Source organism: Ambystoma mexicanum, chromosome 1p, assembly GCF_040938575.1.
Source record: "Ambystoma mexicanum isolate Mex_15411 chromosome 1p, UKY_AmexF1_1, whole genome shotgun sequence".
Taxonomy (NCBI): Eukaryota; Metazoa; Chordata; class Amphibia; order Caudata; family Ambystomatidae; genus Ambystoma; species Ambystoma mexicanum.
The window spans coordinates 955,691,724-955,716,011 of NC_090921.1; the positions used below are offsets into that span (position 1 = coordinate 955,691,724).

Genomic DNA, 24,288 nt, shown 5'->3' on the forward strand with positions numbered 1-24,288 from the left:
AACTGCTTCGTATGTTAAGGATTTAGCGGATCGTCAGTCCAATGCATTTCTAGGGCTATTTTGGCTTTTTCAGTTCTCTTTCGGTTTTCCTGGTGCAGCGGTTTTTCAGCTCACTCTCCAATTCTGATACTTTCTTCTCTAGTTTTAATGCCTGGGCTTTGGAGATCTGATTTTGTTCAGTCTCTATGGTGGTATCAGCTGTTGTGTTTTCTATAAAATAGTTGGATAGTGTTTCGCCCACTTCCCTCTTGATCGATTCATCTAGCAGGATGGCATCCTGCAGTTTCCAGTGCCTCGGGGCCTTTAATGCGTAGATCTGCTGACACTGGGGTATGAGCGAAAATCATCCGTGTATGGATCTCTATTTTGTCGAGGCAGGGGAGTAGAGCGCTAAGTATAAAGTCAATCCTCAAAAAGCCCTTGTGTGCGTGGAGTAGAATTTGTAATCGTTAGACCCCATGTTCGCCAGCCTCCATGTGCCTACAGTCTCAGTTTCCCTGAGGAGTTTGGCTAAACATAGCACTCGGGCGAAGTCAGTCTTAGACTGGGGAAGTGTTTTGTCCTTAAGTGGGTCTGGCACCATATTGAAATCTCCCCCTATAAGGAGGTAACCTTCTGATAATGCTAGAAGGGTAGGGATTAAATCTATTAGGAATTTGTTTTGGGCGTTATTAGGGCTATATACCGCAGCAATGGTGATCGGCTGTTCCAGGAAGTGCCCTTTCACTAAAAGATATCTGCCCTCAGGATCCTTTTTTACCATGGTTTTCGTTAAAGGGACTTTGTCGCTCAATAGCATGCCACCCCCCTCTTTTTCTCCCCAGATGTGGCGAAGTAGGACTTTTTAAATCTTTTAAATCTAATGCGCTGCTCGCCTGCTAATAGCAGGTGTGTTTCCTGGAGGAGTACTATGTCCCCTTCCAGAGTATTAAGTCTGCTTTCTACTGATCTGCGCTTCCCTGTGAAAGTGAGGCCCTGGACATTCCACGTGAGCATTCAGATCTTGCTTTCAGTATCTGGCCCCATGGTTAGTGAAATTGGAATTTGCTGTGACTGGCTTTCTTTAGGTACCAATTTTCCTTCCCATAATCGTGTCAGTGTTTTACTAATGCTGACTACTAGAGCGGATAGGATCGTAGATCCCTCCCCGACTCCCTCCCCCCCCCCAACCACCCTCCATTCCTCCCTCCCCTTTTAATACTTGGGATGAGACCGGCCTCAGCTAACGGGGTAACCAGCTATGCCCCATCTCCAAACCTATAGATGCCAACAGGGCCTAACCTGCCGTCAGTGGGACCATATTGTGCGGATGGCCATCGGTTCAATCAAGTGCAGGATTCACGTGTTGCTCCTTTATAGAGTTGCTATCGGGGAGTCTCGGCGTTGCGCCTCCAGTTACAGTGGGTCCCCCCTGCCCAGCCCCCCCACCCTGGGAGGTTCAGTGCATAGGGATGTTGCAATCTATGTCCAGTTGAGGACACCAGGGTTGGATCAACTGACCTTCAGCCGAGTATTGATTCTTCTCCAGCTCTGCCCTGCTTAGTGCTTTTCTGGGGGCCCCGGGGTCTACATCTCCTGTTGACTCTCGTCCCGGTAGTTGCTGCTTGCTTTTTAGCCTGGTCCTGGGAGGCCGCTTTCTGACCCTGTTCCCATAAATTTCTCTGCTTCTTTTGGTGAGCGGATTTGTCTCTGGGATCCTTCCCAGGTGAAATTCAGGGCAGTTCGGAAGCCCCAACGGTACGGGATCTTTCATTCTGCAAGACTTCTCAGTGCATTCCTTTTTTGCAGGGCAGAGTTGGCTATGTCTTGGTATAGGAGAATGGTCGCCCCCCTGAACTGGATCTGTTTGGATGATCTGGCTTCCCTCATGAATCTTCTTTCACTTTGTAAAAGTGAATCCTGGCTAGGACATCTGGAGGAGATTAAGATGATAGTCTTGGGACCGTTCTATGGACTCGGTCCATTTCCAGGGGAGAGCTGCCTGGGAGAATTGGTATGAATCTAAATAGATCCCCTGTGAATGCCTCCAGTTATGAGTCTGTGATTGCGGTGGGGATGCCTCAGAGGTGGTTTTCCATGTCCTCTTGTTTTGCCCCTAGTGCTTCATATCTAGCTTCTAGGGCTGCCATCCTGTCCAGACCCTTTTCCGCTTTGAATGCTTGGTCACAAAGGTTGTTTTCGATGTCTGCAGTGCATTTCTCTTTTTCTTCCACCCTCTTGTCTAAGGTGGTGAGTTTCTTCATGACTTCGTCTGTTCCTATTTGGATTTCCTTTGTTAGGGCTGAGTCTTTTAAGTCTTTTAAATCTGATTTAGTGGCGCTTTGGGCTAGTTCCACAGTGTCGGAGGTAGTTGTTTTTGACGAGAGCTTGCCTGTTTGATCACCCTTTTTCGGTTTCTACTGGTTAGAGCTCCTCATTAGTGACACAATTGTTTGCTTGGTTGATTTCCCACTCTTTGCCATGGTTTCCTTACGCGAGGTGTCAGGTAGGGTGTGGCGGCGTTGATGATTGATGTTTACTGGGTTCTGCCTGATTCTCTTGCTCTGCCCTTTGGGGTCTGGGGGGGGGGGGGCAGTCGAGGTTCTGTTGAGCTCCTAGGTGAATAGCCCATTGTGAGCACTCGCCCCCTATGCCGGGGGTGGGTATGTGACTCCCCCCCCCCCCCCTCACTGCCCCACTGCAGTTGTCCCAGTCCCCAGACAATGTGCTGGGTAGTTCCTGAACACAGTGGTCGTGGGGTGCTATTCAGGTGCTGAGTTGCCCTTCGGACGGGCCTGGGATCATCCAGTGGATCGTGTTGACCCTGGGCATGCTTATGTTGGGTCTTATTCTCCCTCTGAGTAAGTCTGGGGGGTGGGGGGGGAGTTGAGTAAAGCGTCACAGGGGAGCGGTGCTTACCCTGTTTTTGTTAGCTGTTTTCTCTTTTATATTGGCTTCCCGCCGCACACCAGGCCTCTCTGTGGGATCGTTTTTGCCTCCGGTGCTTCCGAGCCGCTGTAGTGCTGGTCTCCAATGAAAGGCCACAGTGTGTGTATGCACCTTTAGCTGTAGGGTGGATGTATGTTGCCGCTTCACACCATACACCGTCTCCCTGCAGGAGTATATGGGTTGTTAGCTGACTATAGTGTCCCTTCCCCCGCGAATTGCGGTACCCAGTCACTTCTTTAGTTGAAGAGGTGAAGCCTTAGGTGACTTGCAGAGCGATTTCTGGGCCCCTGGCAGTTCAGGGGCGCTGTTCGGGTGTAGAAACAATATGGCCTGGACCGAGAACCTCTGGAGGGTCGCATTGATTCTGGGGGTGATCCTTTTAGTCTGGACCACTGTGTGTAGTCCCGGGTCCTCCCAGGCTTCAGGGCGCTCTGTGCGGTGCTGGCCAGGACGCTGTGGGCCTGTGGTGCTATGTCGGGCACTCTCCTGCCCCTGAGTTGGACTGTTGGGGGATGGGAGAGAATGGAGCGCTGCAGGGGAGCGCTACTCACCCTGTTTATCTGCCGTACTTGCTTTGTTGGCAGCGCGCCACTCACCGGGCCTCTTTGTGGGGTCGGGTCCTCGTCCGGAGCTTCAGGGCAGTTGTGATGCTGGGCCTGCCCGAGAGCTGCTCTTCACTGCGGCCCCACGGAACCAAAGAGCACCGGCCTCTTCCGTTCCGTCTGAGGTGCTGTTCCTCCGTTATGGGATACGCGATGGGCTTACTCCTGTCCTCCTCCAACGGGCTCCGTTCGACATCACTGCTCCCTCGGTCAGCGGAGGCTCGGAGGCTGATGCCCCTGCAGGGATTCAACTTGCACCCAAACGGGACTGCTTATCGGTGCTCCGTCCGGTTCTTGATTTATGGGGGGGAGAGGCTGTATGGAAGCCTGTGAGGTTAATGCAGGTCCATCTGAGTCTGCGGGCTAGTGGGGGCACCACCGTTTTGGTCCGGCAGTGCTCCCTGACAGCTACCGACTGGAAGCGTTACAATTGGGCGGTTCACAGGATTCACCGGCAGCGGGCCGTAGGTTCTGTGGCTCTCTATGGGAGACTGGAGGTTACGCATCGAATGTGTTAGTACCTCTGGTGAAGTCACTTAAGATCCTGCTGCATTGCTAATGATCCGGTAGCACGATAGCCGCCTCCTCTCCCGCTGGTATGCTGTCAGGCACCCAGGTGTGGTATCATGTTGTAGCTCCTCCTCTCCCACTCTGGTGTAGAACTCTGGGACGGAACGGCTGCCATTTTCCCCTTGATCTTCAGGCCTCTACTGGAGAGCTTCAGGGAGGCTGTTCACATGGAAGGCAGCGTTCTTTTTTCCCCCCAGAATTTTACCATTTGTTGCTCTGTCCTTTCCTCACTCCATATGTTGATTTTTGGAGTTTTAAGTGAGGTTCAGGCCCGCGGAAGTGTGTTGGGTGAGTAGGGCAAGCCAGGAGCTTCTATGGAGCCATGTCGCTCAAGTCAGCTCCAAGCCACGCCCCCCGTTTTGTTTTTATGTATATGAGAATTTTTACTTTTGGGATACAAGTAGTTGAAAGTTCTACAATGTATTTTGGTTTATTTTGGCGGAATTAAGTATTTTGCAGCTTTTGAAAGGGTAGTAGGGATGGGTAGATTCATGTTTAAAACATTATTATTATTATTATTATTATTTTTTTTGGTCTGTTTTTGGAGGCGCTATAATAAGTTTGGGCCTTTTGAAAAAGTAGGGAATGCATTTGTTGCTTGGGGGAATTTGTGCACTTTTACTTTGGGAATAGTAGTATCTTCAGTATTGGGTTATGTATCGTTTGTATTATTTGGTGTAACAGTACTTTTGATTATTGAAATAGTGCTAGAATTGGTGATGGGCAATGTAGGTTTTACAATTGAGTAGGAAGTTTGTACTGGTTAAGCACATTCTAACCTTATTTTTCATTTGAATGTGTTAATTCTAGGTGTTTGGCATGGTGAGTTAAATTGGTGTGGTACGTGCAGCCTTAATAGTAAGATTTTGAGTACTAAAGTATATTTGTATTTTCAGTTTATTTGAAATATTTGAAAGGACTTGTGGAAACTCAAAAGAATTCAACCAGTGCAATAACATTTTTTCCGTTTTTACCTTATGGACAATATATCTCGTACATCTTCTCCTGTAACATTGCCAATAGTTGGTAGAGTTGTATTGTCCTCAGTGTATTGTGCATATGTTTCTTAACTTCATGTTTGCTTTTATTTTTGTGTTCCTTTTGGATGAATGTTTCTTTTTTTCAGCTGAAATTAAATAACAATGTGCAATTTTGTTTATTAAGATTGTCTTTTTTTTGTGTGTGTTTAAAACAAAATAAAGACACATTTCTTTTTAGTTTGGGCAATAAGCTGAAATTATTGCATTAGAGTACAGATGGGGAGGAAAGCCATGAGGAGGGAAACGCATCATGTAAGTGTTTAATTATGTGCCCACACATTAACTAACCACGGCCATGCTAATCTCTATGGCCTTTCCGACCCAGTCCTTGCCCCTCACTGCCCAAAAGACCCCCTCATGGAAACTCTTTGAGCTCGTTTTAGTCAAGCCGCAACATCAAACGTTGCACTCCAAGGGCCTGCCCTTGTTTTTTTTTTTTCCAAAACAGTCTTCTGAGATTTAATAACTTTATTGGAGTTGTAAACCTGCTGGTGGTGTAATAAAAATGTCTTGCCAGGTCTGTCTTCAGCTACTCGATTTTATAAGCACTCTAAAACAAGGATTGGATAGCCAACAGTTTTGGCTTGTTTATAAGTATTTAACATTTGCCAGGCACTACTATTAAATGGCCAGGTACCATTTTGCACCTACTACCACTAATGGCCAGTTGATAACAGTACGTCTGTGCCTGGCAAATCCTTGGAGCTTTTGTGCTGTTAGCGGATTGAAACTTCTCTGCATGTGCCCCGGGATTTACTTTGAGCTCCTGGGAGGCGACTGCGAGTTTCGTGCCTTCGTTGGTTGCTGTTTCTGGGTTCCCTTGCCTGGTGTCTGAGGCGGCTTGGGGAGATGCCCCAATGTTGAATGGTGGTGCAAGGGTGCATTGTGCTGAGCTGGTGTTTTTTTGGAGTGTGGGTTCATGATGCCCTGGGGGGTAGGCCTGCGCTCAGTCCGTCCTGCCCATCAGCTTTATAGCTGACCATTGAGAGCTCCTCTTCCTTGCGTACCGATTGCCTGGAGGGTGGGGGGACTGCGAGATTGAACCGCTTACCCCTCTACCCCATGCTCTCCTCTCCGCTTAACTCCCTCGCCACGCTAAATGCCTCAACTGTGTGCGTTCAGGTCCGGCATCTCCTCACTTGCACGCCATAACCATGCGCATGTTCGCGGGACGGTGCACCTACATGGTCCTTTATTCAGAATGTGCCCAGTGAACTGCCTCCTTGCTCCCAGTCTCTTATTGGATTGCTCTGGTGCCCACTGCCCTCCGCAGTCAGATTATGTTGCGGGTGGGTGAGGGTTTGAGGTTCACACTGTCCGTGTGCGTGTGCAGGCTGGTTGCCCCTCTTCACGCCGTTTGTTTGGCCGGGTGGAATTCGCATTTGATTACAAGGGTGTTGTTGGCCTTCCTCTTTAAGCAGCAGTGCTTCTGAGGGGAGCAGGTCACCACTGTGGCTGCCCTGGCGATTGTTCACACCCCCCCTTCCTTCACGGCGTTCCGCAGGCTGGCAGCAGCGTCTTCTCCTGCGTTACCTGCCCTATGCTGCTGGCTCAACACGTTACGCGTGTGGCAGAGCTGCCAGCAGGTTCAGGGGCCTGTACGGGTCCGGGCCGTGAGGCGGGGCGGGTCTCCTCTCCGGGTGAGATTCGGGGGGAAATCTCCACCGATTCTCTTCCAAAAAAGACCTGTTAGGCGCTGGCTACTTCCCACACATGTGTATCTGCTATGTCGATCAAGGGCTGAATATTCATCAGAGCGCTACCATTTCTTTGCAGGCAATCGGGGCGACGAACTCTTAGGCAGCCATTACGCCTGCGCCACCTGGTGGTCTCCCGGACAAAACATTATTTTTTTGCGAACTTCTCCTTTAATGCATAATGAAAATGAGATCCTAAATAGCCATTTGGCAGCTCAACACTACCCACAACAAAATATCAAAGTTAAAAGCAGATTAACAGCATTGCATATCGGATGTACAAAAAAAAACAGAGAAAGGGCCAGATAGCAATTTGAGTTTGGGGGCTCTATTTAAGAAGATGTACAAACCACAAATGGTCTTCCATGAGAATAGGCGTGAGATGAGGGATTCAAACACACGATTGCACTGTACTCAACATAGATCCATAGCTGTAAATCGTCGAGATGACGATAAAAACTATATATCACAACACAATATAGATAGCGAGTCAACTTTGAATTTAAAAATGATTAGCCATACGTATGTACAAGATCACATGCTCTGTTTAAACAGAACAAATGTCATCTTGATTCTAGGAGAAATACCAAATCTAGAAGCATTAGTATCCACTGATATCGACGGAATAGAATTTCCTGATGAGCGAGACACAAATTGCTGCATTCTCCATCTAAACTCACGCATTGTTTTTAAGCTCATTTTTGTCAGAAAGAAAAAGAATGAATGGTCTGGGCTTCTTGATTGCTCCTTTTGTATGAAGAAACCATAATGGAAAGGAATAGTTATAGTGGGAAACAGGGAGCGATATACGAACAATACCTATGAGCAAGCACAGCCCCTTACAAAACAAAATATTGATAAAACAAACTGGGCAACCGTTGTCCCCACTCTATGGAGTAAGTCGTGCTGGTAACCCACACCGAGAACAGAAATGTGTATTTGCGACTCTGCCTGAGCATTTAGAACCTTCTGAAAATCTCTATTTTGTATTAGGATCATGGAACATCAGAGGCTATTGTAAACTAACCCAAGACCATGGTATACTAAAGTCTATTAAGGATTATTTGGTATTATGCCTACAAGAAACCAATGCAATGCTGCAGACCTCCTAACATGGGATGGCCATATAGTAATTCAGCAGATGGCCACCAATGTGAATGGAGGGAGACCATCGGGAGGCCTCTGTACCATAATCAAACAAGGCCTCGGAATGGTAGCCACTGCATTTTGAAATGAATATAGAGGAGTCTTGGGAGTACATTTTAAAGATGCACAATGAAAAAGAACATAATATACTATTAGTGAAGTATATTGGCATCCTGCACATTGTGAAATCTCAACCATGATTGAGAAATTGAAAGTTATAGAGATATTATTCCCATATCTGAAATAATAATGGCTGGGGACTTGAATGTGCATTGCATCCCACCGAGCATAGACTAGCACATAAAATAGATCTTACCAACCGTCATACTCGACTATTAATTGAATATGGGGCTTATTGGAGGGACCTATGGGAAGGTTGGGGACTTAAATTGCTAATGGTCAAACACAGGGATACTTGCCAACATCGCATAGAGACAATTCAAGTTCCTGACTTGACTACATTATAGTCACAGAGAACCTCTTTTCCACCCTAATCCAGCAAAAAATAACACACAATCCAATAAGCGATCATGATCTAATAACAGTAAAAACTATGATTAAGCTGAAGCTACCTAAAATGTCTCACTGTAAAAATCTTAACATAAACGAAAGAAAGGATAGACTCTCGTGGAACGCCAAAAGTCTAGCGAGTGCTAATAAAATGATTGAAGAATTTTGGTACACAACCACGTATTCGCAGAAATTGGAGAGCTTATCAGTAGAGACCTTTAGTCCTTTTATAATAGAAAAGCTTGTGTGCCCTAAATGCCAATACAACTAAAGTATATTGCAATCGCCCTCATACCTATATGCAAGTCCAAAAAGAAAAACAGAAGTATAGAAACTGGATTAAAAGTCTGGGACTCAATGTTAAGAGCAATCACACAAAATAATACTAAGAACTTCTAGAGTTTGGTCAATGCAAACCATACACACACTCCTACTGAAATCCTGAACCCTATATCGGAAGAAATGTGGTGTACACATTTCACAGAAATATAGAAAAGCGTGTGAAGCGTCTTTAAAAAAATCACACTCAAATGAACCTTGGGATATAGATATCCCGAGAATGTATTCTTAAAACTATAAAATCCTCATCTAATTCTAGAACTCCAGGCCCTTAAGGTTTATGTAACCTTGTATTGAAAGAAAATCCAGAAATGTGGGCAAAAATTTGACACACCTTATTTATAAATGTTGTAGCTAAAAAAACTCTCCATAATTCCCGGTCCTCTTCAGTTATCAAACCCATTTACAAGAAAGGCAGCAGATTACAGCCAGTAAGTTATCGCCCTATTGCACTACTAGACGTTGAGAGCAAAATATTTACGCAGTGTCTTTTGAAGTGTCTGGAGGAATGGGCAGCTGCAAACGGAAGACTTTCTTGTTACCAAACAGGTTTTAGAAAAGGAATAGGCACTGATGCAAGTGGTCTATACATACAATCTCTGATTGATCAGGCATGCACTGAAGAGAACTACCCTCTGTATGTAGCCAGTATCGATCTCAGTCTAGCATTTCATAAGGTAGATAGAACTAGGCTGTGGTCTAAATTACTTGAATGGGGCATTCCATCTCAATATTTTAACTTGATTACATAATGATACACATGTGAGAGTACGATTTTAGGTCAAAATGGTGAAGTCTCGAGACCAATAAGAACAGAGCGTGTTGTAAGGCAGGTTGTATTCTTGCAGCCTGCCTCTTTAACTTGTACATTACAGACGTAGGAGACACCCTCAAAGCTTCATTTATAGCCCCAAAAATAGCGGGAGAACGAAATGCATCGGTTGCATATACAGATGACATACTATTAGTAGACGGGACACCAATTGGCTTAATCCAACAAAATCAAACACGCTTTGCTTTAATGGAAAAAATTCAAGAGAAATTCTATTTGGAACATTGATCTGTCCACAATTGTAGTCACTCCGCAAATAAAATATCTGGGCTTTAATCTTATTAGACCAACCGGACAGAAGATCGGGAAGACTGCTCTTTGAGCAGGAGGAATTCAATACATGTGGCAAATGTCGATTCACTCACAAACCTCTAGTTGAATTCTATACTAGTAAAGTTGTTCCATCTATAACATATGGATTAGAAATATATAGTCAATTAGACGAACTACAATTGTGTAAACTTGAGGGAAAGATCTGGAAGAAGGCGCTATAGTTGCCAACTTGTGTTCCCCTGAGTAGCTTACGTTTGTACTAGGACTGCATTATATTCTGTCCCTTGTACAGAAGAAGAAGCTGTTCCTATTTCGCAAACTGAAGATAAATAGGCCTAACTCTCTATACGCTTTAATGGGACAACACATAAAGAATGGGAAAAACTTTTCACTGCTTCACCCAACTGTGTCAACAATTAATAACTAACTTTGAAATTACGTAATTGCTGATATTCACCCAGAAAAAGCAAACAAGAAAATACTAGATAATGACTGGGTGAAGACATGTGACGATCGAGGAAAATGCAGACTAAAAAAATAAATCTGCATGGAATGTAAATCAAGTGGGCAATTACCTTTCTACCTAAAGCAATGCCCAGACAGACACTTTGCCGAAACATTCATGCGATTTTGCTTTCATTTGTTACCCACAGGCGAGGCCTTATATCTCAGAGGCCAACAAGAAAATGCGACTTGCAGATTCTGCCAAGACCCTCATGAGTCCCTGAAACATTTTATGTTATGGTGTCCTACTCTAGAGAGCAGTCTCGAAGACAGCTTTACTTGTTTTACACATGGTTTTAAACATTTAGACGATTAGAGTGTATGGCGTTATATGCTACAAGGTAGACCTACATAGTTTCTCATCAGAATTGTGCAATATTTAAAAAGGTCAAAACCTATAGAATGAAACAACTGTGCAATGATTTCGTAGTCTCCATTAGTAATTTCTCATTCTCTAAGCATTCTTATTTCTTTTATTGTAAAACTAGAACATTTTTATTCCAATTCTGTGATTTAGATTGTTTCAGAATGCAATGCATTTTCTTTTTCTATGTGATTATATAAAGTTTCATTTAAACTATTTTACAATTGAAAGAAATTGTGAGACCATGTCTTCTCGCACAATTGTGACTTTTAAGCCCCCCACTCCCTCAAGCTTTTTTATTTTCCTTCTATAATGGCATACCCTTTAACTAGTGACATTGCTGCCAAGTTTCTTGCCTGAGAGCACCCCTGCTGTTCAACCCAGAGTGCCCTTTCACATCAAGTTCTTTCGGTTTTTTTTCTTTTCTCTCCAAGGGTGGGTTTGTAGTGTTTATTTTTAGTTTGTTGCATTGATTATTTTATTGCAGGGTCTATATTTGTGTAGCACCTTGCATGGACATTCTTTTGTGTTGAAGCATTGTACTAAAACTGTTTTGTTTTCCACATCAGCTCATGCTTCTCCTGAAGCTATGGCCTGCCCTCTGCCTTTGCTACCAAAAGGAGTTCTACCGGTCTGATGTTGCCTTTTTCATCTTTGTTTGGGATCACTGCTGTTTTAATAGTAGTGTGGGCCAACAAGGGTAGTTGGTTCACTACTCATCCTTGTACCTTGCAGCGCATTAGGCACATACACCACACATGCACACCACACACCTTGTGAATCTGCCTAGCTTCACATTCTTTGTATAGTCTGCCTTATAGTGGTTGGCTTGGAGTATTAACATTTGTTTTTTGAATTAAAAAAGAAGACCATTGACCGGGGCATTCCTATCTCACTACCATTAGTCTACATCCACAGCGACCCATGATCCTTCACACATCCATGTCATCAGATAGTGTTTTTTTTTCCGGTTGACCACGACTTTGAGCGGAGAAAAACATTGCACTATCCGGCGCCGTGACGCATGATTATCACAAATATTCAGGCTGATGCCAGATTAAGCCGAGGGAGTTAAAGCATGACTGCTTTGGTTTCCTCAGCGCACAGTAGGGAAGAGTTGTCGGGGACAAGGGGGAGAGATTTAGACATATAATATTGAGGCCTAGAGAATGCTTTGCTTAATTCATACTGCTACTAGTTTCGCCTCTAATAATAATTTAGCATTTTTATATAGCGCTACGAACCCTCAGGTATCTGAGCGCTGCTTATTATTACCCATGGTGTGTGGTGCTCATTTATTGACCTCGGAAGGATGAAAGGCTGAGTTTGGCCCCGCCAGGATTCGAACCTGTGTTAGCAGGCTCTGCACAAATGTCAATGCGAGTGCTTTATTCGCTGTGCTTTCGGACCGGCTATTTTCTGGGGCCTCTCTACTGCCTCAGCAAAATTGCATTGTACAGTTTACCCAACATTGTTTTCCTGGAAAATGAAACACTGCCTACAATAGGCCTGTGCTATGAAAGAACAATCTGGGCCATAGCCGCCTTCTCTCAATGTGGCATTCATATCCTATTTTCCTGCATAGGCAAGTCCATGATAAATATGAGCCAAACAGGATAACTGTAATTTTGGCACGACGAGGCAATTCTGGGCCTGCATTTTGGGCATTCTCGAATGTTGTAAAAGAAAGAGTTTGCCTTAACCGTAGAACATTTCCACCCTGAGATTCTTATATGGCCACCTGTTTAGCAGCATTTACTAACTTATTCTCCACGTACAATCTCGTCATTAACTGCTGGTCTGCAGCGCATGTCACAAATTCTAACTGACCGGGTAACCTAATGGCATGCAATCAGGGGAACCAGAAAATCTGAGTAAGCCACAACTGCCTGAAGTAGTGTTTAACACCAAATAAATAATGGAGTGCGTTTGTGTTTATTAAAGCTCTGTTCTGCCAGTTTGCTTGCATGTGTCAGTGCAGCCAGATCTGCTGTTTGTGGTGAATACACATTGGATAGTTTACAGCTCTCTACTACGTCCTCGAGATTACAAACTGCATATCTGCCTGCAAGTTGTCTTTCTCATTTCTGGGGCAAGATCTGTCAACCAAGTGTGAATGTGTGAAATCGGGGTTTTGTAATGGAGTGACAAATGAGTCTTGTTTTGGTTGAAGGTACGTCAGTGATGGCAACCACCATGGGATTCACAGTCATGTGGCTCACAGTCTGGCATAGGCCAAGTCCTTGACCTTGTCAGAGTGGGTTAGATTCCCTTCTCCATGGAGAGAGGGGTGGAGGGCGAAATCAGACCCGTTTTTCCCCTTAGGGAATATTCTAGTGATGCAGACCAAATTCCTGCCTCCTGTGACCATGTTTGTGCACACCACTTTCTGCTCATGCCATGGCCCAAAGGGTTGCTTGCCAGTCCTCTTACATGTTTCAGAAATCTTTTGTTCGAGCAAATGGACCAGAATGCAGAGAAGATGCCTGAAAGACATGTCCGCCACAAGCTTGATCGGCAACAGGCAGAGAAAGAAAATAGGCTCCATAAACCTGCAGACATGCTACCAAAAGCCACAACAGGGAGAGCGAGAAGCAGTTTTCCAGTGCAGCAATATGGCATACCTCGCGGGGCTCCCGAATAGAGGAGACTATCACATGCAATACACCCCAAAGGATTTAGTAAGCAATGAGCATGCGTGGAGGAAGTGTGGGGCTTGGCTTCCTATATAATGACTTTTCGCTACAAATATACTCTCCCTGGTGAGAAAGAATGGACCAGATTGATCCAGCAGAGGAATCCGATCCTTCCAGGGAAGGTGGGATGTAGGCAGGAAAGAGGAAGCGTGGGTTTTTAGAGAGGTCAGATGTGGAGGTCAACCAAGAGATCAGCAGGAAGATTGAAGGAGACTTGTTAAACCAGGGAGGTATTGGCTAAGGAGTGAAAGTGGTTCTGCATTACGAGTGCAGGGTTCAAAAAGGAGGAGCTTGGAGCTAATTAGCTCATAGCCTAGAAGAGCATGTTTAGCTTAAAACCAACAGTTGCCAGGAGCTACTTTTGGCTCCCAAGGGCAAGTGATGCTGAACAAACGCAACTAAGTGACTGTCCACATATGTACAGAGTTACAATCTATAAATACACATTAGGACTTGGGCCATGAATATCGGATACAAGGTATAGGTTCGAATTTTATGTGAAAGTTCGATTTGTGTAACACTATGTACTAGCTCCTCCTTTCCCCAGTGGTTGCTCCTGGTGACTGGTTACTGCTGGATACCTAGGAACTGATTATAGCTCCTGCTTATCTGCGAATGTATGGGTGGTCAAAACGAAGGAAGGAGTAATTGTGAAGCGAATGTGCCTGAGTAAAGGGCTGCTTGAGCAGTGGGTTGGATGGTTCAAATCGTGGAAGGAAGATTAACATTAAAGGGCGCAGGCAAGGCATAGGAGTGCTAATCAAAGGGATAGAAGCAGTGGGAGTAATGAGGCAGAACCGCTTCCTCCCATGGTGATCGTAATGGTATATATTCAAATTGTTGTACTACTAGAGCAGCAACTGCTGTTGACCTAAGACATGGGGGGGGAGACCTGCTGTAACCTGGTCTAAGGCTTTATTGTGATAGGCATTATGTGTCTGCTTTACTCTGTCTTGTGAACGGCTAAGGAGAATCTGTTTGTGACAAAGCAGTTTGAAATATCATTTGCCAATCCTAGTGCTTAAGCATATGTTAGTGCTGGTTACATCTCACTGAATGATATTTCTGCTTCTAATGTAAATGATCTTAGACAAAGCTGTAAATCTCTCTCCTAGGATTCTAATCAGGAATTAGCAGGGCATTACTTAGGGCTACTAATTGGGACTGTTCTTCCTTGATTCAGGAGTCACAACAGGGATTATACCTTATTCTGCTCCTAGGCACAGTTGATATTGGGAAATTATGGGTCCTCTTTTATTTAGACTGTTCCACTTTAATTCCCACTGGTTGTCCATTGCTATTGCAGCCCAACTCATTCTCCTGCATTGACCAAAGGGAACTTGGCCAAACGGTTAATCTCTAGGGACATACTCCTGTCTTTGGAGCATATACTAGCTAGTGACTCGTCTTACAACAAGGTCAATACTGATCAATTGTTCTTTTCTGGAATATCTAGGAACACTCAACTGTAATTTAATTTACCTAGGAGGTCTGTTTCTGTGCAGGAGTAAGTTCACTCATAAGAATGCATTTTTTGTCCGTAATGCATCTTAGAGTGGCAAACTGGTTCAGTTGCTTGGTGTGGTCTAGGTGTTAGATATGCCTAGTGCATTAACGGACCTGGAAGATAAAGGGATGTCTGCTAAACGGTTGAATGGATTGCTGACCTCTTAGCCTCTGTAGCTACCAGACAGCAGATGGTATTATCAAAACATTTAATTGCAAATGCAGACCATCGTGCTCTAATGGAATATGGGGGTGGGGGGTTCATAACCAGATTTTCTCTCTGACTGGCTCAGTGTTGTCTTGTTGATTTTGAATTGTTGGTTTGAATTCGGGGCCATTTGGCTTAAGAAATAAGTCTGTATCTGGGGCTGGAGGTGGAAAAGTATCTTTGGACTGGTTTGAGTATTTATTCTTCCAGTGACCCTCCTGTTTGAAGTAATTACATGCTATAGGGCTAGGGAACAACCCAGTTTAATTTCCTGGGGGTCACCCCTACCTCTCTCCCAATACCCTACTCCCTCCTCGGAAACCCCCTCCCCCTAAATTGGCTCTAAAAGTTCTGCAATTGTAAACCAATAAATACTGTACTCCTACGTCCCGTCCCCTTTCCTCCATACTTTTGGGACATTCCATCCTGTGGGATGGGACCAGAGCATTTTTGTAAAAAAGCATCAAATTGAAAATGTGTCCTTCTCTTTTTATGCTGGGTACCGCACGTGGCTGTAAACCCGCCCTCCTTAGCTCCTCGCCGCGCATCGCCCTTCAGTCCTTTTCTCAGCGCGGTCGGCGCTGGGTGCACTAACATCACCAGGAAGACCTTTTTTCTTTCCCGGTGACCTTCTCTCCTGCTCCGGTTCTGCGGTCGCGTAGTCCTCCGTCTATGTCGGAGCGTCTGGGATTTGCCACTTGTTCTTCTTGCGAGCGTCACTTCGCTAGGGCAGATCCCCGTTCTCTCTGCTTGGAGTGTCTTGGACCGGATCACCATTGGGACTCTTGTTTCTTCTGTGACTCACTTTCAATCCGGGCACTTCAACGTCGTCTTCATAGGTGGGAGGAAATCTTCCAGAAGGTTCCTCCATCACATTTCTAACTCTTCATTGACCGAAAGAAGAGGCGCCCGGTAAGTTCTTTACTTTTCAGGGCACCCAGGCCGGGGGACTCCTTCCCGGGGTCCTCCAGGTCGGGAGGGGCTTCATAAGTTCTGCTACCGGGGTTAACCCTGAGGTGCTTTGCAGGCCTAATCGGCGTACCGAGGTTTTCTCCGAGGGTTTCCACGAGGAGCCTGCCTATACCAGATCACGATCTGAGGTTCACCGATCAGGTGCTAATAGCCAGCATAGTCGTGCTGAGGCGTTGGGTACCGGAGTTCGCTCTGAGATTTCCTTGTCAGGAGCTTCCCACACAGACACTGTGGTGCACCGAAGGCGTCTGTTGAAGCTTTCTTTACCGAACAACGGTTTGAGGCCCCTCTCGAGGGAGCTATTAAGACCAGACTCTGTTCCGAGGTTCCTCTTACCGAGGCTAAGGTGTGTACCAACAGAACTGAGAGGCCTGTAAAGGTCTTGTCTGTGAGGGGGATTCCTCAACTTTCCCGCGCTCGCGGAGGTACCGGTTCTATTGAGGGGGCACAGGGAGAGGTTGTCAATCGTAACTCCTCTGTTACCGAGGTTCCTCCTTAGGAGGCTAATTCAAGGGACAGGATGTCCAGTAAACACCCAAGGCCCCATAGTACCGGCTCTGCCGAGGATCCTTGTGTCAAGGCAAAAATTTCAGTCAAGTCCCCTGACCAATCTGTGGAGTCAACTGCCTCATCTACACATGTGATGAAGTTCTCCTCAGCTGTTCACAAAATGGCGGGCGCTCCCGTGTGGTCTACGGCAGGCATTTTGGATTCTTCCCTCACACCTACGCTATCATCAGCGGGTGCTGGGAACCTTCTTTTTGGTGGACAACCTTATCCATGCGACAGTGTGAATCCGTTCTGCCCTTCCTATGAGTGGTGTGCTCGGATGCAACTACTGCATACGGTCTCGCTTCCTGGCAGCCTCTTCGTCAGAGGATGCCTTTTTCGGGATGTTTCAGGGACTTGTGCACTCTGACCCCATGAGGGAGTACTTTAAGAGCCTTTCTTGTAGCTCTGTCACCAGGATTTCCCTTGAGGTGCCCCAAGGGCCTAACAGGCATACCGGAGATTCCTCTGAGGGTTCTGACGGACCTGCCAGTACCGGACATTGTTCCGAGGTTCACCATCACAGTGCTAAAGTTAAGCCCAGTTCGACTGAATGCTGGGATACCAGGATTCACCCAGAGGTCTCCGTTTCTGGAGTTTTCCCCCTGTAACCAGGTTGAAACCTGAGGTTCCTCTTGTGGAGGCTAAAGTCTATACCAAGTCCCGACTCGAGGCCCCTTTTTAAGGGAGCTTTACATACCAGGTTGAAACCTGAGGTTCCTCTTGTGGAGGCTAACGTCTATATCAACAGATCTGAGAGGCCTTCTCTGGGGGTCTTGTCAGTGAGGGATTGTCCTCAACCGTCCCACGCCTAGGGTTGTGGTGGTACCGGTTCTGTCGAGGGGGCAAAGAGGGGGGACACGGACCGCATTCCCTCTGGTACCGGCTTGTCCGAGGTTCCTCCATTGGAGGCTAATTTGAGACTGGTTCGAAGATGTCAACTAAGCATCCGAGACTGCCAGTACCAGCTCTGCTGAGGTTCCTTGTAAGCCTAAAGTGTTACTTAAGCCCCTGCCTCTCCTGAGGGGGCAATTGCCTCAGCTACGCATGTGACGCAGTTCTCTTCAGGTGGCGACAAATGGCGGCCCAACCTGCGTGGCCTACAGTGGCCATTTTATATACCTCCCTTACACCTATGTTCGCAACGTCTGGTGTTGGAAGCATTCCTTTCGGCAATAGTATCCCGTTCCGCCCTTCTTTGACCGGCGTGCGTGGGCTCAGCTGTCTCATACTGTCTCGCTCCCTCCTGCTTTTGCTCCTCTGATCTATGTGGACCTGGCTGGGGGTGGACCCTCCTGGCAACCATCCTCCTAAGCCCTCGGCTGAGGATGAGTTTTTTGGAAAGTTTCAGATGCTCATGCACTCTAACCCTATGAGGACGTATTTCAAACGTCTTTTCAATCATGTTCCACCCCGTCCCACCGCTCCGATTCGGTTTTTCTTCCAAAACCTGAGGTGGTAGGCGTGGAGGACCATTCTTCTGTTTATGGGATGAGCCTTAAGCGGATGAGGATGGTGATGAGCAGCCCCGTTCGGCGAGAGTATTCTATGACCGGGAGGGGCATGTGTAGCTCTGTTACCAGGGATTACCCTGAGGTGCCTCAAGGCCCTAGTAGGCGCACCAGAGTGTTCTCTGAGGGTCCCTTAGAGGACCTGCCAAAACCAGACGTGGTTCCGATGTTCAACATTTGGGTGCTAAGGTTCAGCTCAGTTCGTCTTTGGCTCTGGATACCAGGGTTCGCCCTGAGGTCTCCATTTATGGAGTTTTCCACACTGATACCGCGGTACGCCCTGAGGTCTCTGTTTCTGGTGCCTGTCACACCGAGCCACGGCTCGGGGCTCCTCTTGAGGGAGCTATATGTCCCGGGTTAAAACCCAAGGTTGCTCTAAATACAGTACCGACAGAGTCTATGGATCCTCTAAGGGTCCTGTTGGTAGGCTACATTCCTCCACCGTCCCACGCTCTGGGTGTGGTGGTACCTATTCTGTCGATGGGGTAACTAAGGTGATTAGCAGCAGGCCTTCCAGTACCGGCTCTGCCGAGGTTCCTCCATTGGAGGCTAATTCTGCGTCAGTTCCTAGGATGTACAATAAACATTCTAGATATGCCAGCACCGCCTCGGCCGAGGATCCCTGTTTTAAGGCTAAGTGTTTCTTAAATCCCCTGATTCCCCTGAGGGGACAGTTGCCTCATTTCTCCTATGACGCAGTTCTCTTCAGGTGTTGACTAAACGGCGACCCAGCCTCCTTGGGCCACGGCAGCCATTTTGGATACCTCCCTTACAACAACTTTCATGTTGATTGGTGCTGGGAGCTTTTCCTTTGGGGCCGAGCACTTTTTTCCACGCTATGTGGACAACAGGGACCTGTTTGTTGGTCCTGGCGGCAGCTTCAGCTAAGGCCCCTTGTACACAAAGGTTAAGGTCTCAGACTCGATCCTTCTCTGGGATCGGCGGGGTTTCAGAGTCGCCATGCGCACTGATCTGAAACTCGTGTTGGTAGCCCTGCCTTAAGCGGCAGCGGCAAGGTGGTTGGTTGGTTTTTCTATAGGCCATCAGCCTCCTCTAGAGGGACAGATAATCTCCTTGCAGACAAATCACCAAATGATATTTTTTTGTCAGTCACACTACACTTGGGTGGGAGGACGAATCTCGTCTCATCTGGAGGCGTGGCAAACCATCACTGAAGACTGGTGGGGTTTGTCCATCGTTTAGGCGGGTTTGCGCTTGCCATTTCCTCCTACCCCACCCTTCAAACCTCTCATCTGAAAATTCAATTTTATCACGCCCTTGCCAAATAAAGTCCTCTTTGGAAGGGCGGTGGTCTCCCAGGATGCATAAATGCACATTCTGACTTGGAGCCCGCATATGAAATATCTGCGGTTCTCTGGAGCCCGCATATGAAATATCTGCAGTTCTCAGTCGGAGCAGAACACTTCAGATTAGGGTACTCTTTTTGGTGTCGGCGGAGCAAGACGCACCAGAAACTACTCTGAGGGGCCCCGCAGCAGTGTCCCAATACCAGAGGTTCCCCATTTGGGGCTAAGGCTGACCCCAGTTCTGCTGTGGCTTTGGATACCAGGGTTCGCCCTGAGACTTCTCCATCTGGAGCTAACTGTACCGAGTCTTGGCTTGAGGCCTCTCTCGAGGCGGCTATAAGACCATTGTTAAACCTGAGGTTCCCCTGCTTGGGGCTAAATCGGTCACCAACAGAATTGAGAGTCCCTCATAGAGGGTCCTGGCAGTAAGGTATATCCCCAAGCCTTTCCGCGCGCGCGGCCGTGGTGATAACTGTTCTGTTGAGGGGGCGAAGGAAGGCGGTCACGTACAGCGGACCTTCCAGAAGCAGTTCTGCCGAGGATCCTCCACTAGAGGCTAATTCTGGGGAAGCCCCTGACGTGTCTAGTAAACGTGCTAGATCTGCCAGTACCGGCTCTGCCGAGGTTCCTTGTTCAAGGCTTGGACGGCCCGCAAGGCCCCTGACTCCCCTAGGGAGACCATTGCTTCACTTGCTCCTGTGACGCAGTTCGCCCCTGGTGTGTGATAATGGCGGCCCAACCTCTGCGGGCTACAGTTGCCTTTTTGAATACCTCTATTAAAGTGAGGTTTTACATCAACAAGCAGGACACAGACTCTGCTCTCCTTGTGGATCTTGTCATGCAAATTTGGGCTGGGCCATCCAGTATATTGTTTAGCTCCAGGTGCCACACATCCCGGGTCACATCAATGTGACCACAGATTAATTCAGGTACCAGTCGGCATCGGTTACGAGTGTAAGATGAACAGCAATATCATCTCCAACTATCATCTCCAACTTTTCCAGCAATGGGGCACGCCAGAGGTGGTCTCTTTGCAGCTCGTGGGTCAACATGAAAGCTTATGCTTTCCCCTCATTGCCTCCTAACTATTGGGAGCAGCTGTGTGGGCTTTCCCACCAGCTTTTGTGAACATTACTGCTTAGACCTGAGCTCCAGGGCAGATGCTCAGTTCGGGCAAGCTGTTCTCAAAACCTCTTTCAGAGTTCCATCCACCCGTTATTCTGTAAAGAGTGCTTGGTCATCTCCCGAAAGGGGACGGGACGTAGGAGTATAACAAAGTTACTCTCTGTAGTGACTACCTTACTCCTAGTCCATAGTCCATAGAGTAAGGGAGTCACTATGGTGAGTAACTTTGTTATTCTCCTTTGTTCCTAACCAGCAACACAATGATTTGCCACAGTCCAGCACTCGGAGAGGGGTTAAGTCTACCACCCAATGCATATCATTTTAAGCACCTGCTGGAGCTTAGGTTGCAGTGTAGTATCAAAGGCGTTTTCTACCACCTCCTTCACTGGGTCTGTAGGTTAGAGCAAACCAGAGTATCGTGTAAACACTATCTTAAAGTTATCCTTTGTTCTGCTTGCAACTGTTCGTTGTTTGTAATAGTTCTGTACCTATCCTTGTCTACACTTGGCCACTGTCCTTCTTGAATAAGTCTGTCGGACATCTGCTGGCATAATGACCATCATGAGCTGGTTCATATCTACCACAGAGGGGGTTGTAACACTGGGTAAGTCTCCAATCCATCAGTAAACCTCTGGGACTCCTCCCGAATATGTGTACATTCTTTTACAAGATTTTGAATATCTCCAGGGGCCAATGGTACATGTGCGGTAACTATGTTCTCTTTTCGGTCCACTAGTTCCTGTATCTCAATGGGGCTTTAGTGACTAGTGTCTCTCCTCTAATTGGTACCGTCTCCTGTAATGGAAGCTGTGAATGGGGAAGGGGGGGGGGAGATTTGAGGGGAGGATGTTTAAAAACCTGGGGCAGCACGTCCCCTGGCAACGGCTCATGTTTGATAGTGGGTGGAAAGTCTGAGGGCTGAAACTGATGAGCCGATACATGTTGTTGAGGTACCAGCTCCTTGGTAAAAGCATGTTGAGTAACAGTCAACAGTGGTGCAGCTGCACAGTCCACTTGCTCACTCGGTTTAAGAGCGCCCCACGTGCCTCTACAGAATGATGTTTGTCCTATGATGGTGCCTCACCCGATGGCTCATCATTTTCCAAATTGCGGATAGAGAAGGCAGATGCCATCAGCGTTTCTTCCCTTAATTGCACCCTATTTTTTTAATTGTTTATCTGAGTTTAACATTTTTCAATCAAATCGTTGAACTCCTTCCTTTTTTTAAATTTGACATCTGGCTTACGTTCACATGTCATTAATCTCATACACAGTGAATACTCCACTTTTCTGCTGCCCTGCTAAGTGAGGGTTGGGTCCATAAGACTCGACCAAGTGGCTTGCAGATTTTCCGATTTTTCTTTTTTATTTATTTATTTTAATTTGTTTTTCCTCCCTCTCGTCCCACAGGGAAGACCATAACCTACTTGGAGTAAATCAATTGTTACTTCAAAGTCCACTTTGTATTAGCTCAAATACCCTTGTAGCTGGGAGCACACCTATTGACTTATAATATTCTGAAGAACATTGTTCAAGAGCGTCAGGGGGTGCAAGGGAGATAAACCAACCCTGACAATAGGTGGTATACAAAAGTAGAACATCACTAGGTGTCCAGTCTTGTGGAACACTCCCGTCCCTCGCACACCCAATGTGTGTTGCAAAAATACAACCAAATATTTATAGAATTCAATAAAGGTTCTTAATACATATCCCGTTGCTTGTGCAATGCATATTTTTATAATTTTGAAACAAGATTTTCAAACATAATTCTCCATAAATGATAATATTTAGATTACAGCATGTACAAATTCTCCAAAGAAAAATTGTCCATCATCCCAAAAACTTTTTACAAAAACAAATTACCAACAATTATACTCGTTTTACTACTCAAATTCAACATTACATATTTGCTAATATGTCTATATTCTGGTTGACGCGTTTCTGGAAATTATTCCCTTCTTCAGGAGCTGCAAGTTCCACTTGTGTACTTCTTTCCTTTCTACAAATAATTAGACCAAAAAGTAATATTTCAGTGATTCTGCTCATATGTGATTTCAACAATTCAATGTAGCTGTCATTTTTGGGATTGAGTATTCACCTGGATGATGCTCCAAAGGGTTTCGATTTCTATCGCTTATAGGGCACTGTTTTGTGTGGTATATTCTAGACAATAGTCCCAGCCGGATCTGTATCCACCTGTGGGTAGAACAATATACAAGCTATTCTTAAAAAGGAGGATTGACTACATCTTAGAGCCAAGATGTAGGTGGATCCGGATCTGGCTGGGACTATTGTCTAGAATATACCACACAATACAGTGCCCTAATAAGCGATAGAAATCGAAACACTTTGGAGCATCATCCAGGTGAATACTCAATCCCAAAAATGACAGATACATTGAATTGTTGAAATCATATATGAGCAGAATCACTGAAATATTATTTATAGAAAGGAAAGAAGTACACAAGTGGAACTTGTAGCTCCTGAAGAAGGGAATAATTTCCAGAAACACGTCAACCAGAATATAGACATATTAGCAAATATGTAATGTTGAATTTGAGTAGTAAAACGAGTATTATTGTTAGTAATTTTTAAAAAAAAAAATGTTTTGGGATGATGGACAATTTTTCTTTGGAGAATTTGTACATGCTGTTATCTAAATATTATCATTTATGGAGAATTATGTTTGAAAATCTTGTTTCAAAATTATAAAAATATACATTGCACAAGCAACGTGATATGTATTAAGAAACTTTATTGAATTCTATAAATATTTGGTTGTATTTTTGCAACACACATTGGGTGTGCGAGGGACAGGAGTGTTCCACAAGACTGTGGACACCTACTGTTCCACTTTGTATTAGCTGGCAAGAAGAAACGTTACAGAATCTATTCTAAACGTTAAAGAAAAAGGAAAGCGCAAATAACGCAATGAGATCACGTGACAGATAAAATAGAAGAGAAGAAGCAATACATTTACATCCAGATTTATTTTTTTAAACTGTCCTGTATAACAAGCAAGATGGTAGACCAAGGTGCCATGGCACATTTCTCTGACCAGTCATATGTTTACCATGGCAGCAGGGTCCTACATACTTGCAGCCTACTTGGTCTAGAAGTGCGGAAATGCAAAAAAAGCACTCCAACTTCGGCGTTTCTTTCTCTTCACTTATGGAATGGTTTGTCCTTGTAGCTGAGATGCATTCTGAATTTTTGGTACTTTTAGGAGAAATTGAAGGCATGGCTCTGGTTTTCTTCTTTAGGATTGGCCTGCATTTTTTAGATGCTTTTCCTTTGGCAGGTGGCCCTTTTGTAAATAATTTTACTTGGTATGTTTTTTATTTTTTATTTTTTTTAATGCTTCCTTTAGGGCATTTTTACCTTTTTGTGTTATATTTTGGTACGCACTCAGGCACGAACAAAGCATGGCGGCATCTAATAAACCCCTGTAGTATCTTGGCTGCATTACGTTAATGTTGACTCTCAGTCCATCGCATGCCTACATTCTTAGTTTTGCAGTAAGTTTTCTAGCTTTCGCCCTGTCTTGGCCAACAATTCATTGTTTTACTAAAATGATGCATTATATTTTGGTAGAAGTAGCTGCTTGTA

General features: G+C 45.6%; 1 protein-coding gene across 1 annotated transcript in view; it reads left to right on the plus strand.

Annotated features, from left to right (window-relative positions):
- RSPRY1 (ring finger and SPRY domain containing 1) overlaps positions 1–24,288 on the plus strand; it is a 1,045,708-nt gene that overhangs the window by 74,470 nt on the left and 946,950 nt on the right. The window lies entirely within an intron of this gene.